The following is a 13,413-nucleotide window of genomic DNA, read 5'->3' as shown; positions in this document are numbered from 1 at the left end:
CTATCCGTTTCTAATTTAGCAGTGTAACACTAGAGAGAAGGAAGATAGCCATTACTGCCCACCGTCAATTCTTAAGCTACTTTTTTACCAACGAATAGTGGGATTGACTGTCACATTATAAAGCCTCCAAAGCTAAAAGGATGAGCAATGTTTGGTGTAACGGAGATTCGAACTTGCGACCCTCAGATTATTAGTCGAACGTTCTAACTACCTGACCATGCCAGACAGAAGGAATAGTATCGTACTGTTTAATGTTAAAGTTCTTGGTTTTGTTTTGTTTTTTAATTTCACACAAAGCTACTCGAGGGTTATCTGCGCTAGCCGTCCCTAATTTAGCAGTGTAAGACTAGAGGGAAGGCAACTAGTCATCACCACCCACTGCCAACTTTTGGACTACTCTTTTACCAACGAATAGTGGGATTGGCAGTGACATTATAACGTCTCCACTTAAATTCAAGTGTTGTATGCTGTATGTTCAGTGTTTGCTAGGAGATGCCTTTTACAAGTTGATTTTTTACCACTGAAGTTATGTAATGTTTTCGTAAAAATATTGATGTCCGATGTGAATTCACTGAAGTCGATGGTTTGTAACGTTCGTCATTTATAAACAATCCTCGTCAAATATCTGTACTTTTCAGACTAATAAACATTAGTGACAAAGATGTGTAATGTTGTCTTATTATTTTTGATATTACAAAAATACAACAATAAATGATTAGGAAATAATTACTTATGAATGTTAATCGACTGTCTAATCCATGCAAATATACGCTGTTCTGGAGAGTGTTTTCGTCTGTGTTTTTTGGTGTTTGTTTGCGATATTACCAAAAATAAAATATATTTGGAGATGATAATTTTTCTATTATTGTGGGAGAAAACAAGATTAATTTAATTATGAATTACATGTAACTATAATAGATTTGGAAATAATTATTTTATTTAATATATAGGAGAAATGAAATAATTAAATATTATTTTAAGCCATATTTTAAAATTTTAATTTAAATGCTCGCTTGAGAGCATAGAATTGTACAATCTGAAAATTAAGTTTAATGAAAAGAAGGCGAGTACAGTATAAATATGAGTAAAGTGAATTAGTGAATCAATGAAAAATACAGAAACTTAAACGTTAAGTAAGTGTTGGGAAGAGCGGTATATTGTACTGGAAAGAATCAATGATGTGATTTATATAATTCTGTAGGACAAGCATTCCAAGCCAAAGGTCATCCATTGTGATCGTCTTTGAAAATATATCAGCGATAGAACAGCTTGCTGGGTCATTTCAAAGAAGAATTTGCCTGAGGAAAGCGAATGTACCCAAGAGATCAGATTTGGTGTCGAGACCACTTCTGGAGGGTCGTCAAGTATGGACTCGCCACAAAGACTCCTTCAGTGATCCTACAGCATGTGATGATAAAGGACAAGAGACATCCTATCTACAAATCATAATCTCGAAAAAGAAAACCGCTAGATAATATTTATTGGATGGAAAGTTGAGTGTACAGTTTCATTTTGTATCAGGACTGTTCACAGTCCTAGGCACTTCACAATCCAGGAAGAGAGCAGTATTGTATGCTGTATGTTCAGTGTTTGCTAAGAGATACAGCATCTTATGATTTGGAAAATAGTGTAGTAAGTAGAAGATGAATATTGAGTAATCAAAGAGTATTGTTTTAATAAGTTCTCTTATTCAGTGAAAAGAACTCAGTTTAGTGTCAGAAATGTTATTCAGTGTTAGAAGTTATCGCGTATATTCCAGGATATCGTTTCACTATTTATTAGCTATGGAATTTTACAAAGTGTTTACAAGTACGTTTCGCCCACATTTGAATTTTTTTGTTAAAAAAGTTATGCATTTAAAATTAGGCTTACCAATTAACATGGCTGTAGCAAACGTTTGAAGAATAAATAATTATATTTATTTTTGTTATTTGGACTCGACTTCATATTAAGTTTTACCAATACCTCAAAAGAATTTGACCAACAAAAGAATATTTTACAATAACATGAAACGTGCTATTCAGTGTTAGTTAAATTACACTATGTAACACAAATTTTGTTTCTGGATAGTATGTGTTATTTCTTAATTGCTTATGTTGTAAAAGTACAGAAAATGGCCATTATTTCCTTCAAAATTTGCTTTTGTGACCTGGATAATGAAATTTAGAAATTAACCTATTTTCTATGTAAAAACGGGCAAATTTGCACATTTTCATTTACATAAAGTCTGAATAAAACAACATATGAATCAAGATTTACATGTATTTATACTAAAGTTATACAAAAATGTTTAGATATGAGTAGTTTTTCGAGATTTGCGACTGTAATGTAAATCACTTCCACGTATCAGCTCCCAAATATAGTCTTCTATCATGTTTTCGTTATACGCTCTCAGTTCACAAAAGCAAAGATTGAAGAGAAAAATAGATCTTTTCCATTTACTTTAGGCATAAGCAATTGGGAAATAACACTTTCTGTCCAGGAACAAGAAAAAGTAAAAATTTTGTCACATCCTGTTATTATATCGAAGGAGGCCTGTAGGAGACAAAGTTGTAGAAAGACAATAAAGCAGTTATCTTTATTTTAGTTTTCGACTGTTCTCAATATCAAGAGCGCTGGTACTGCAAAATTGCTCTAGTTAAAAATTTAAACTTCTGTTTGCCACCATTTACTTTTAAAATTTAGTGATTACCTTTTCCCCTTGAAAAATATTTTAATAAAACGTTAAAATTCCAATTTACCTTTAAATTTAATTGTAATAGCGCTTGATATTTTTGTATATTTTAGGATTTAAATTACAACGCTAAAATCAGGGGTTCGATTCCCCTCGGTGGGCTGAGCAGATAGCCCTTTGTAGCTTTGCTATACGAAATACACACACAAACACACACGGATGTAAATTGTTAGATATACATGAAAATATTGTAACTTGGAATATCGGTATTACATTAACATTTTGAAATATAGCATCGATTATTGGTCTATCAGATCTTACATACTGTCTATGCTAAAAGTCATTATCACGTTAGGCTTTTTTATAAATAATAAATTTTTAAAATGCCATAGCTTCTGGATATACATCTAACGCTCAAACTGACGTTTTAACTATTCATATAACTGAAAGGAAAATCTTGTTATGTGAGACATATGTTATTAGTAAACATATTACTAATTGTATTTGTTTATCTTACACAAGTTAGAAGCAAGCATACGTATGATCAGGTCTTTCCAAGAAGGAAGATTTGAAGAAAGCTGAGTTACAAATGTGAAATGTACCATACTGTCAGTTTTCAAATCGTATAACAGTAGTTAGAACTGAAGAGAGGCCGATTGCATTTACTTGTGTTGTCAGTCCCAGTTGAACCACCTTACTGCAAATAAAGGTAATTGATTGTAATGGCTGTTAAAATGTTCAATGTTAGGTTATTCTAAAGCTATAGAACGAAGAATAACCTAATTTAATTGTTTATTTCATAAATTAATTTATGTTTAAGTATATCTAATTATTTGAATCGTCTTATTACAACTGTTAGAAAAAATAAGATATCAGTTGTTCTGAAAATATTGAAATATATTTTAAAACGAAAAATGAACTAAATTGCTATCACAACAAAAATATTATTATTTATGAATGTTGATGTGATAGAAAATCAGTGTAGAAAGTAAAAATTAATAAATAATTTGTGACCCATTTCATAAAACTTTGATTAGAAATACACAATTTAAGACTGATAATAATATAATAAATGTTTCTGATTTGCATTCGTTTCTGGTATGGTCAAGAATACAGGATGCTGATTCCATCTGTGAGCATGATCATTATTACCACTTCTCCAAAAGAGCGTTGAAGAGAAGACAGAAGAAGCTCAGAAGCGCATAGAATAATCGGAAAAGCAAGTGAATAAAGTAGCGCATTTGATCTAGAATGATAAACCTTTACACTTGTTGAAAAGGTCAAAGCATTTTACTCTGCTAAAAATGGTTAAATGAAAATGAGTCAGCAATAGAATGGACTATTGATGCATACTTCTAGTTAAAATGTTATTAGATTCGTCTGATCGGGATATGATGAATTAGACGTTAATAAACCCATATTAAATAGGAACAATTTTGTGGGTGTATTTTCTGGCTGCATTTTAGAATCTCAGCTTTTGTAGACTTGTAGGATTTAGATATGGGATCATGTACATGTATCTCCAGCATGCAAGAAACACATATTCCAGAATCATAGCTGTCTTAGACTACACTGAATCCTCATCAAATTTATTGATGAATTATGAATTATTTTCTAATTATAATCGGGCAACTAGCTTTAAAAGTTTGATTTGTATCACCACAGTTTATTTCATTAGTAATCTGTATCCTATATATATGTATACACACACATATATTGTTACGTATCATAATTTATTTCGGATAAGTTTCCAATTTATTGTATTACTTATTACAATTTGAAATAGCCTAAAACTGAATGAAGTTGTAATTTGGATTTAGCACTTAATTAAATGTCGAGATGTATTAAAGTTATGATATTTGCTAACAAGATTGCCACACACATAAGCCCCCTAGTGGCTCAGCGGTGTGTCTGCGGACTTACAACGCTAAAAGCCGGGTTTCGATGCGCGGTGGGCAGGGCACAGATAGCTCCTTGTGTAGCTTTGTGCTTCATTCAAAACAACAACAAAACACACATAATTTTCTTTCTTAATACAAATATATTTTAATATATAAACAAAGATACGATTTATAATAATGGTTATTATAAATAATTGATACACATAACGATTTACATATAAAAGGTTTACAAACTTACAAATAATAATAAGTCTTGTTTCCCGTCTGAAACTTCCTTGATATTTTATTGAGAGTTCACGATGAGTGAATTAATTCCGAATTAAGACAGTTACGATTAATTTAACAGGAAGCTTCCTAGCTCTGTATTCGTCGCTTGTCACATGCCGTTTACAAATTGATTTTTCACCGCTGAAGTTATGTAATGTTTTCGTAAAAATATTGATGTCCGATGTGAATTTACTGAAGTCGATGGTTTGTAACGTTCATCATTTATAAACGATCCTCGTCAAATATCTGTACTTTTCAGACTAATAAGCATTAATCACAGTTATAGCTTCCGAATGTTTAGTATACTAACTGTAGCAAACCAACAATATATATTGTCTCTTGATGTGTTGATTTATAAACTGTAGACGAGGTTATCAAAAAGTTCAGTTGGGAACAATACTGGGAGTCTCTAGTATTTGCATACACATATATACATTGTTGATTCTTTCACTCAAGAATCTTCTACAACTTTAGTGAAAGGTTGAAAATTTTCAGTACAGATGTAACAGTATAAATAACATAAATTTCTAAACATATATTTAACTGAAACAAACATCAACATTAAAGCAAATATATAATGGGAAATTCATTATAACTCCTTAGAGCCAATTTTAAAGTAAGATATTATATATATATATACATTAATAACAATACATTAAATACAATATATCAAGAATTATACAACATCAATAATTATGTCAGTATCTAAAATAATCAATACAAATAACGTTATGATAATAAAATTATATGGCAAGTGAAATTAGTGTATCAACATAATTGTTATCCTCTTGGTAAAGGCTCCACATGATCAACAACTACACGACTGAGGAGTTCTACAAAAAGTGGAATAAGGTTCAAAAGAGCAACAGGAATGTTCTAGTAAGTCTATCGACCAATTGACAGGTATGACAGATTTACAAAACTGATAAACATCTTGCCTAGTTTTTGCCAAAATAAACGTCTCATAATAATGTCACATGTTTTGTTGAAACCATGTGGAGTTAATGGGCAACTTTCAACATTTCATAATGATATGCTTTGGTAACAACGACCTTATAAGCTACAACCCAGTCATCTGAAACTGAGAAATCTAATGGTTTTCATTTCCCATAAGCACACCATTTCTGAAAAAAATAACGATTTGGAACTTTCTCCAGCTCATCTTTTGGGAGTGCATATTTAAATAATGAAGAGATCTATGGGTCCTCTTCTTGCTCAGCGATCAGTGTACTTCCAGCAAATAGAACTTTATCAGTCCTTACGTCTAACCTTCTCATTTACCAAGGAATTCTCAGGACAATTATTTACAAAGTCCCTATCAGATCAAAAAATTATATCAGATAAATATATAATATCGTCCTCTGAATATGCTTAATTTCTCAGCATGAGCTTGAGACACACGAGGGAAACACTTCTGGATTCTCCTCACCAACAACATCATCCTTAGAAGAAACAGTAATTGGCTCACTAACCATTTTAGATCTGGTAATATTTTTCCCCAAATAAAACGTTTCCCAACAATAATGACAGATTCTTACCTGGCAGAGTCCGTCTTACTCCAACCACAACTGGTCCCGAAATTAGGTCTGATGGTCAATAAATTTTATAAAGAGGAACATTAACAAAGCCACCCTTACTAATATTAATAGACTCACCAGACTAAATTCCTCCATAATTACACGAACCTTTATATCAGTGGCCAAACAACAACATCGGGAAAATGATGAAACTATGTTCATATGTGCACGTGAACGCACTGGGTGTTGCCTACTTTTCTTTTTTTCAAATACCTACAATCGAATATTACATGTCCAGGAGTTTACAGAAATAGCATCCAAGCCTTGATGATTTTGATAAAGTTTTAATTCGACTGTATGAAGATATCGAACTAAAAAAGCTGGAGTTTAAAAGTTTGTTTTAATTTCACGCAAAGCTTCTCGAGGGTTATCTGCGTTAGCCGTCCTTAATTTAGCAGTGTAAGACGAGAGGGAAGACAGCTAGTTATCACCACCCATCGCCAACTCTTGGGCTACTCTTTTACCAACGAATAGTAGGATTGAACGTCAAATTATAACACCCCCACGGCTGAAAATGCGACCGGAATTCGAACCCGCGACTCTCGGATTACAAGTCGAACACCTTAACACGCTTGGCCATGCCGGGTCAGTTTAAAGAGAATTCTCAACTTTAATAAACTGAACAGATATAGGTTTTTGCTGAGATGACGGGAATTTATATTTATGAAAAGCGATTTTATGTGTTAAAGTGTAATAATCGGAAAGAGCAGCTGTTTCCTCTAACTGTTTTAACTCTCTTTTTATCTAAGTAAGTTTTGAGGTCGTTACTTGCGTAATAAAAAATACTTAGCAAGACATAACTGTCTTAGTTTGTAGAAGCTGTTGCCAATATACATAAAATTACACCATCGATCAACATAAACTTTTTTTCGTAAGTAACTTTCATGTAAGTTTGATAATCTTGCTTACACTCTCCTCGAAACTTTCGTTGATAAAAATCTTGTATTAACTGGTGTGTTTTGAGAAGAGCTGCTTTAATTTGATCATCATCCATACAACCTTTTAGAGATCACCATAAGAATTTTGTGCTTTACCAATTAAAACAGTGTAATAATAATAACCATTTAACAGTGGGCTATTCTATGGTTTGGGTAACCTTCTCAAAATGTTGGAGATATATCTCAACTTCATTTTCATTAAATGTTAGTACTTTAATAAAAGTTGTCATTTTGTTTTGGTCGATTGGAATTGAGTCTAATTTCTATTTCCTCCAGCCTAATTTCTTTTTTTGGCTTCGATACGGGTTTATTCAAGTTTAATTTGTTTGAGTTTTGGCTCAACTCTGATCGGCTAGTGAAGACACTAGAGTTCCCCATAATGCTTCCTCAGGCAACAAATCATCTTCGACTAATATGTTTCTTTAGCTCATTTTTTGTTATTGATTTCTTAACTTCTGATTCCAAAAATTTGGCAATTTCAAGTAATTCACTTTTGTTATATCTTTCCAGGTGGTGGAGAAATAACACGGCATTGCCAGGCGGCTAAGGTACTCGACTCGTAATTCCGGGATCGAATCGCTGTCACACCAAACATGCTCGCCCTTTCAACCGTTTGGGCGTTTTATATGACGGTTATACTCAGTCCCACTATTCATTGGTAATAGAGTAGCCCAAAAGTTGGCGATAGGTAGTGATGACTATATGTCTTCCCTCTAGTTTTACACTACTAAATTAGGGACACCTAGCTCAGATAGCCTTCGTGTAGCTTTGTGCGAAATTAAAAACAAAGAATTAGAAAAATTAATTCGAGAAAATCTTGATAATCAGACATGGTCAAATTTTGTTTTCACTGATAAATATAAATTAAATTTAGATTTTAATTTAGGCCAAATTTTGTCTCTTATTCAGATCTCCGACAAGCTCCCGAATTATTATGTTATCTATTACAATTTGAAATAACTCGAAAATAAATGAAATTTTAATTTGGAAGTTAATTGAATGCCAATATGTATCAAATTTATTATATTTGTCAACAAGACTGATATACATATTTTACTTTCTTAGTACAAATATATTTTAATATAAAAATAATAATACAATTTATAATTATCATTATTTTAAATAGTTAATACAAATAGTGATTTACATACAAATGGTTTACAAACTTACAAATAATATTGTCTTTTTCCCCATCTGGAACTTCCTTGATATTTTACCGTGGGTTCACAGTTAATTTTGAGTTAACGTAGATACAATTTATTTAACAGCACTGTATTCTTCGCTGGTCTGTTTACAAGCTGACTTTTCACCATTAAAAATATGTAATGCTTCAATAAAAATATTGATGTTGATGTGAGTTCACTGAAGTTGAATATTTTGTAACGTTCTAAACCTATAAACATTCCTCGTCAAATATCTGCAGTTTTCCGATTAATAATTGGTAATCGCAATTAGGAGATTTATAATGTACCAACTGTAGCAAACCAACAATATCTACCATCTCCTGGTGCGTTAGTTTATAAACTTTAAGCGAAGTTTTCGAAAGTTTAGTTGGTACCAATACTTGCAATCACTTGTATTTGCATATACACGTGGTACATTGTTTATTCTTACACTCGAGAATCTTCTACAGCTTTAGTGTAAAGGCATGAATTTTGCAATACAGATTTAACAATATAAGTTGCATACATTTCTAAATATATATTTAACTGAAACATGCATCGATGTTAAAAGAAATATATAACAGGAAATTTGTTACAATTAAAACGCATACATTTATGTATGATAAACATATTGAAAGAGTAACTAATATTTTTAACATGTTAGACCCAAGAAAAGAACTCATGACTGCAAAGAAGTTCTAATTGATAACTTCTTGGCTGAAAGGATTACTTACCAGTAATCTCACATTTTTGAACCAATAAAAGAGTTTTTAAATGATGATGAAAATATTGTAATGAACTTATTGTTAACTTGAGAATCACGTTGAAAGAGCCATATGCGAGTTCAGAAAATTTCGCATGTATGATTCAGTGTTGTTTTTTTTTGATGTAGTTGACCCAATTAATGAGTTATTTTCATTACGCTATTTCTAACAAATTTCAAAGGCCCTTAAGTAAAAACCAGGAGTTAAGAAAAGCGTAGAATTTTCTCATGGATAATTTATGACAATCCATATGAATTTTCGGTATCTGAATAATAGTAGTTGTTTTGAATTAAACACAAAGCTACACAATGGGCTACTTGTGCTCTGCCCACCACGGGTATCGAAACCAGGTTTTTTAGCGTTTGAGTCCCCAGACATACCGCTGAGCTGTTGGGGAGCCTGGATAACAGACTCTGTGATATGACGAGAACCTTAACCAAAATGCTGTTGGGTTGACAACAAATCGTATGACATAGATGTTCTTACAGAATGTGTTTGCATAGGACTAAACTGCGACATGTTCATGTTCTGGCCATGTTTCATCTACTAAGTTTGAAAGGTATTCGTGCTTTATGGCTGTAAAAACAAATGTTCAAAATGTGCTTTCCTACTACATACACACATTTGAATTTAGAGGCTGTAATTTAGTTTTGTCGTAAGTGTGCCAATTAACATTGTTGTTTTGACCACAAGTTTCAGTGGTAAATAAAATCTACTGGTTATATAGATTGAATTTCCAGTCCACAGTAGATACTGTTACTCTTAAAATAAAAAAAAAGAACGCCTAAATATTGGTATGAAAAAGAAGTTTAAAAGAGGGGGCAGTGTTGCATCCGGGATGTTTGACATTAATTACCAGTATTTGAAGTTGCTCGTTTGATAATTTGATAGAGTAGGAGGCTACCTTGCAGCACATCTTGAAAAATAATATGCATACATGATATTTTACTGGATGATGAAGTGTCATCTTCAAAGCTGCAGGTAATGTGAATTTGGGGGTATGTCATATATCAAAAGTATTAAGATTTGATTGAGGTAGATCTTTATCAACAAGTGCTTCAATGAATTGTATACATTTGATGATACCTAGACTTTAACTTTTTTTTTTCTATGATTAAGCCCATGTTTACTTTTTTTGGCCTTCTGCATCAGCATGTTTTATAACCGACTTGAGTGCAAGGCTTTAGTATCTTAATGATGTATACCACATTTTAAAAATGGGAGAAACATGCCAAAAAACACACAAAACACTTATGTTTTATAACCAGATATTAAACATTTGGGCATCTCTATTGTTTACTGATTTGACTTGAATTGTGTGATTCATTACAAGATGTCAAACCCTCACAATGTAATCAATCAATACACAGTCCTAAGATAACAAAGTAATATGGTCAACTTTTGTCTCAGTAAAAGTGTTGCATGCATTCTTATCTATACAATGTTCAATTCTACAAAATAATTAAAACTATTGGAGGACATAAAACTGTTTAACTGTTATACCTGGAGAAATTATATTTTTGATACTATCTATGGTACAGTGTTTAGATTTGATTTTGTATACTGTTGTAACTGATATAAGACAGGAATGATGTGATGGCTTAATCCTTTCACAGCTAAACATGAGCAGTAACCATGCTTATCTTGAAAAGTACATACAGTTGTATTAACAAAAAGTAAATTCATCTTTTTGTGTATATATATATACACTGCAAGGGGTACATGTAAAAATATATATATATTTGTTCTTACACAATTCATGGTAACAAATTGCACTGACAACAGACTTTCTCTGTCTCAGAACAATGCACTTTTAGTAAATGAAGACTTAAAGTTAGCAAAACAAATAAGGAAAGTGTCAGTAAATAGAGTATTAATATCATTTAATAAAAACAAATTGTAAAAGATATTTATATTAAAAAAGCCCTTATCTTGTAAATATTAATATCATTTAATAAAAACAAATTGTAAAAGATATTTATATTAAAAAAGCCCTTATCTTGTAAAATCATTTTCTTTCATTAATTTTGATTAATTTTTAACATCAAGCCATTATTTTCATGCTTTTATTATGTCAAAATGTCATTAGTATACAAGATGCATATAATGCAAAATATATATAAATTCATACTTGAGTTATGTGTATTTATTCATTTCTCTTTTGTGCCCAGTAACACTTATTTCTGATAGACAAGAGTGACTAACAGTGTTTTGATACCGAAAATAAGCCAAGGTAATAAAAACTACAAGCAAATAGCATCATTTTTCACTATTTATTTTGAGATGGGAGCTACATGACTTCACAAAGTATGAATCTTAATAATTTTGAAGAAACTGAGCTCAGCTAAACTCATCATTTTGATTATGTGTTCTTCATCAAATTATTTAACAAATTTAACACACATATTCTATACTACACATAGCAATTGTAAATTGTATGCATTAAGCATTTACTTCTAATTGCATTACAGAATTTGTACTTAAGTGAACTAAATTCTTGAGATAATGTAGTTAAATAACAAAGTATCAACTGAAAGACCTATACATAACCTGTCATAAAAATATAGCTTTCTAACAGATGAAGACTTTACCATCTTCTTTCTTGTAATGCCTTCATCAAGCACAACATACCTGAAATTAGGTAAACAAACCAATTTTATACCACATTTCATTGGGGTTTTTTTTAAACAAAGTTAAGTTTAATTATTACTAAAAGGATAACTTCGTTTCCACTTTTGCTGATAGAACTTTTGATGATTTTTATATGAACACAAAATAACTTGTAACATTCACTGTCTTACTCTTAGGTAAAATACTTTAATTTTAAAACTTAATGATTTTAAGTTAAAACTTTGAGATTAATATATGATTGATATTGTATATTATTTCACTGAAAAAATTTCCAACAAATATAAATAGCCTAATTGAAAATGTCAATACCTAGAATTAGGAAGATAAAAGGTTTTCTTTATGCGTTTTCAACTGGAACATATTTTCAATAGCTGTTGATAATAGTAATGATGAATGTAAGTGAATCAGCATGAAAATAATGTTCCATATTTCTTACATTTCAGTGACTGATGTAAGTGTAAGAGACAGTGAATGTTATTTATGTATCTTATTACTGAATATGGTCCCCCTTTGAAATTTTTATATGGCAGATTAAATCGTAGTTTCTGTAGCGCATTCATTTTGGGAAATTTTACACTCTGTTCATAATGACTCAAGTACACTAATGGTACCTCACAGCCTTTCATGTACCATAGAATATTTATTTGTAGGTTATGGTAGGATGGCTCCATAAGCAATGTGATATGTTTTTGACTAAGTTTACAATTGGTTGCAAAACACAATCTTCAACAGACAAGAAACTTGTGTAAGAGCCATTGCATATGAAAAATATGTACACCTGGTATTTTAAACTAAAAGAAAAACCATGTCACTTATAGCTGTCAGTTGAGTGGAAAATCTCCCCAAATAAATGTTCTACAGACACTACAATTTAGCCTGACAAATATATATGTGTATACACACACATATTTTATCTTGTTAGTATGAAAACAGCTTAGCAGTCAGTAAAGGCGTATCTTTTTAACAGGAATATTTAAAAAAATTGAGCTTTTTTCATATGGGGTCTTTTACTTTCACGTGAAACATAATAAAGTGTATATGCGGGAAAACGTTTCTTATTCGGTTATATATATTTCGCATCGACGTTTGGTCGTTTAAAAGAATCAGCCAAAACTGTGCTAAAGATGGCAGCACTAACACTGCGGTTCTCGTAGAATTTGACTTAAGCCCTCAGTCATATATTCTAATACACGATAGCCCAAGGACACCAAAGGTCACGTGACGTTTTCCTCTTGCGCTCGCGCATCGGTGAGAAAATAAGCTCGAATTTGGAGCTGTCGCGCGTTGTTTAGTCTGGCTTGGTGAAGTGATCGGTTGGTGATTAATGCCAAATTAAACTGCAGATTTGAAGCAGTTTAAAATACAGTAAGGAAGTTCAAACGTTCTTTTGTAATATAGTACTTGGACTCGTAAGTATTATTTTCTTTATGATATTTTCATCTGAAATATGAGTAATTCTGTATTTAAACACCTTTATGCACCCTAATTTTGAGTCCTT

General features: G+C 31.7%; 1 protein-coding gene and 1 long non-coding RNA gene across 8 annotated transcripts in view; both read left to right on the top strand.

The window, feature by feature from the left end:
- Positions 1–1,165: 1,165 nt before the first annotated feature.
- On the top strand, positions 1,166–4,062 carry LOC143228120 (uncharacterized). The gene is made up of 3 exons (XR_013015203.1): positions 1,166–1,632; positions 3,197–3,383; positions 3,784–4,062. It is a non-coding gene; the product is annotated as an uncharacterized LOC143228120 (long non-coding RNA).
- Positions 4,063–10,183: 6,121 nt separating this feature from the next.
- Positions 10,184–13,413, top strand: part of LOC143229611 (uncharacterized) — a 50,728-nt gene continuing 47,498 nt past the window's right edge. For 2 of the 7 annotated variants that reach the window (XM_076462187.1, XM_076462179.1), the window contains exon 1: positions 13,107–13,324. The gene's annotated coding sequence lies outside the window, so the exon portion shown is untranslated. Of the gene's footprint in view, positions 10,266–13,106; positions 13,325–13,413 lie in introns of those variants that run through there. The other 5 variants (XM_076462184.1, XM_076462178.1, XM_076462186.1 and 2 more) reach the window with 5 other exon arrangements.

Source organism: Tachypleus tridentatus, chromosome 10 (genome assembly GCF_004210375.1).
Source record: "Tachypleus tridentatus isolate NWPU-2018 chromosome 10, ASM421037v1, whole genome shotgun sequence".
In the NCBI taxonomy this organism is placed as follows: Eukaryota; Metazoa; Arthropoda; class Merostomata; order Xiphosura; family Limulidae; genus Tachypleus; species Tachypleus tridentatus.
This window is presented reverse-complemented; position numbering and strand designations above follow the sequence as displayed.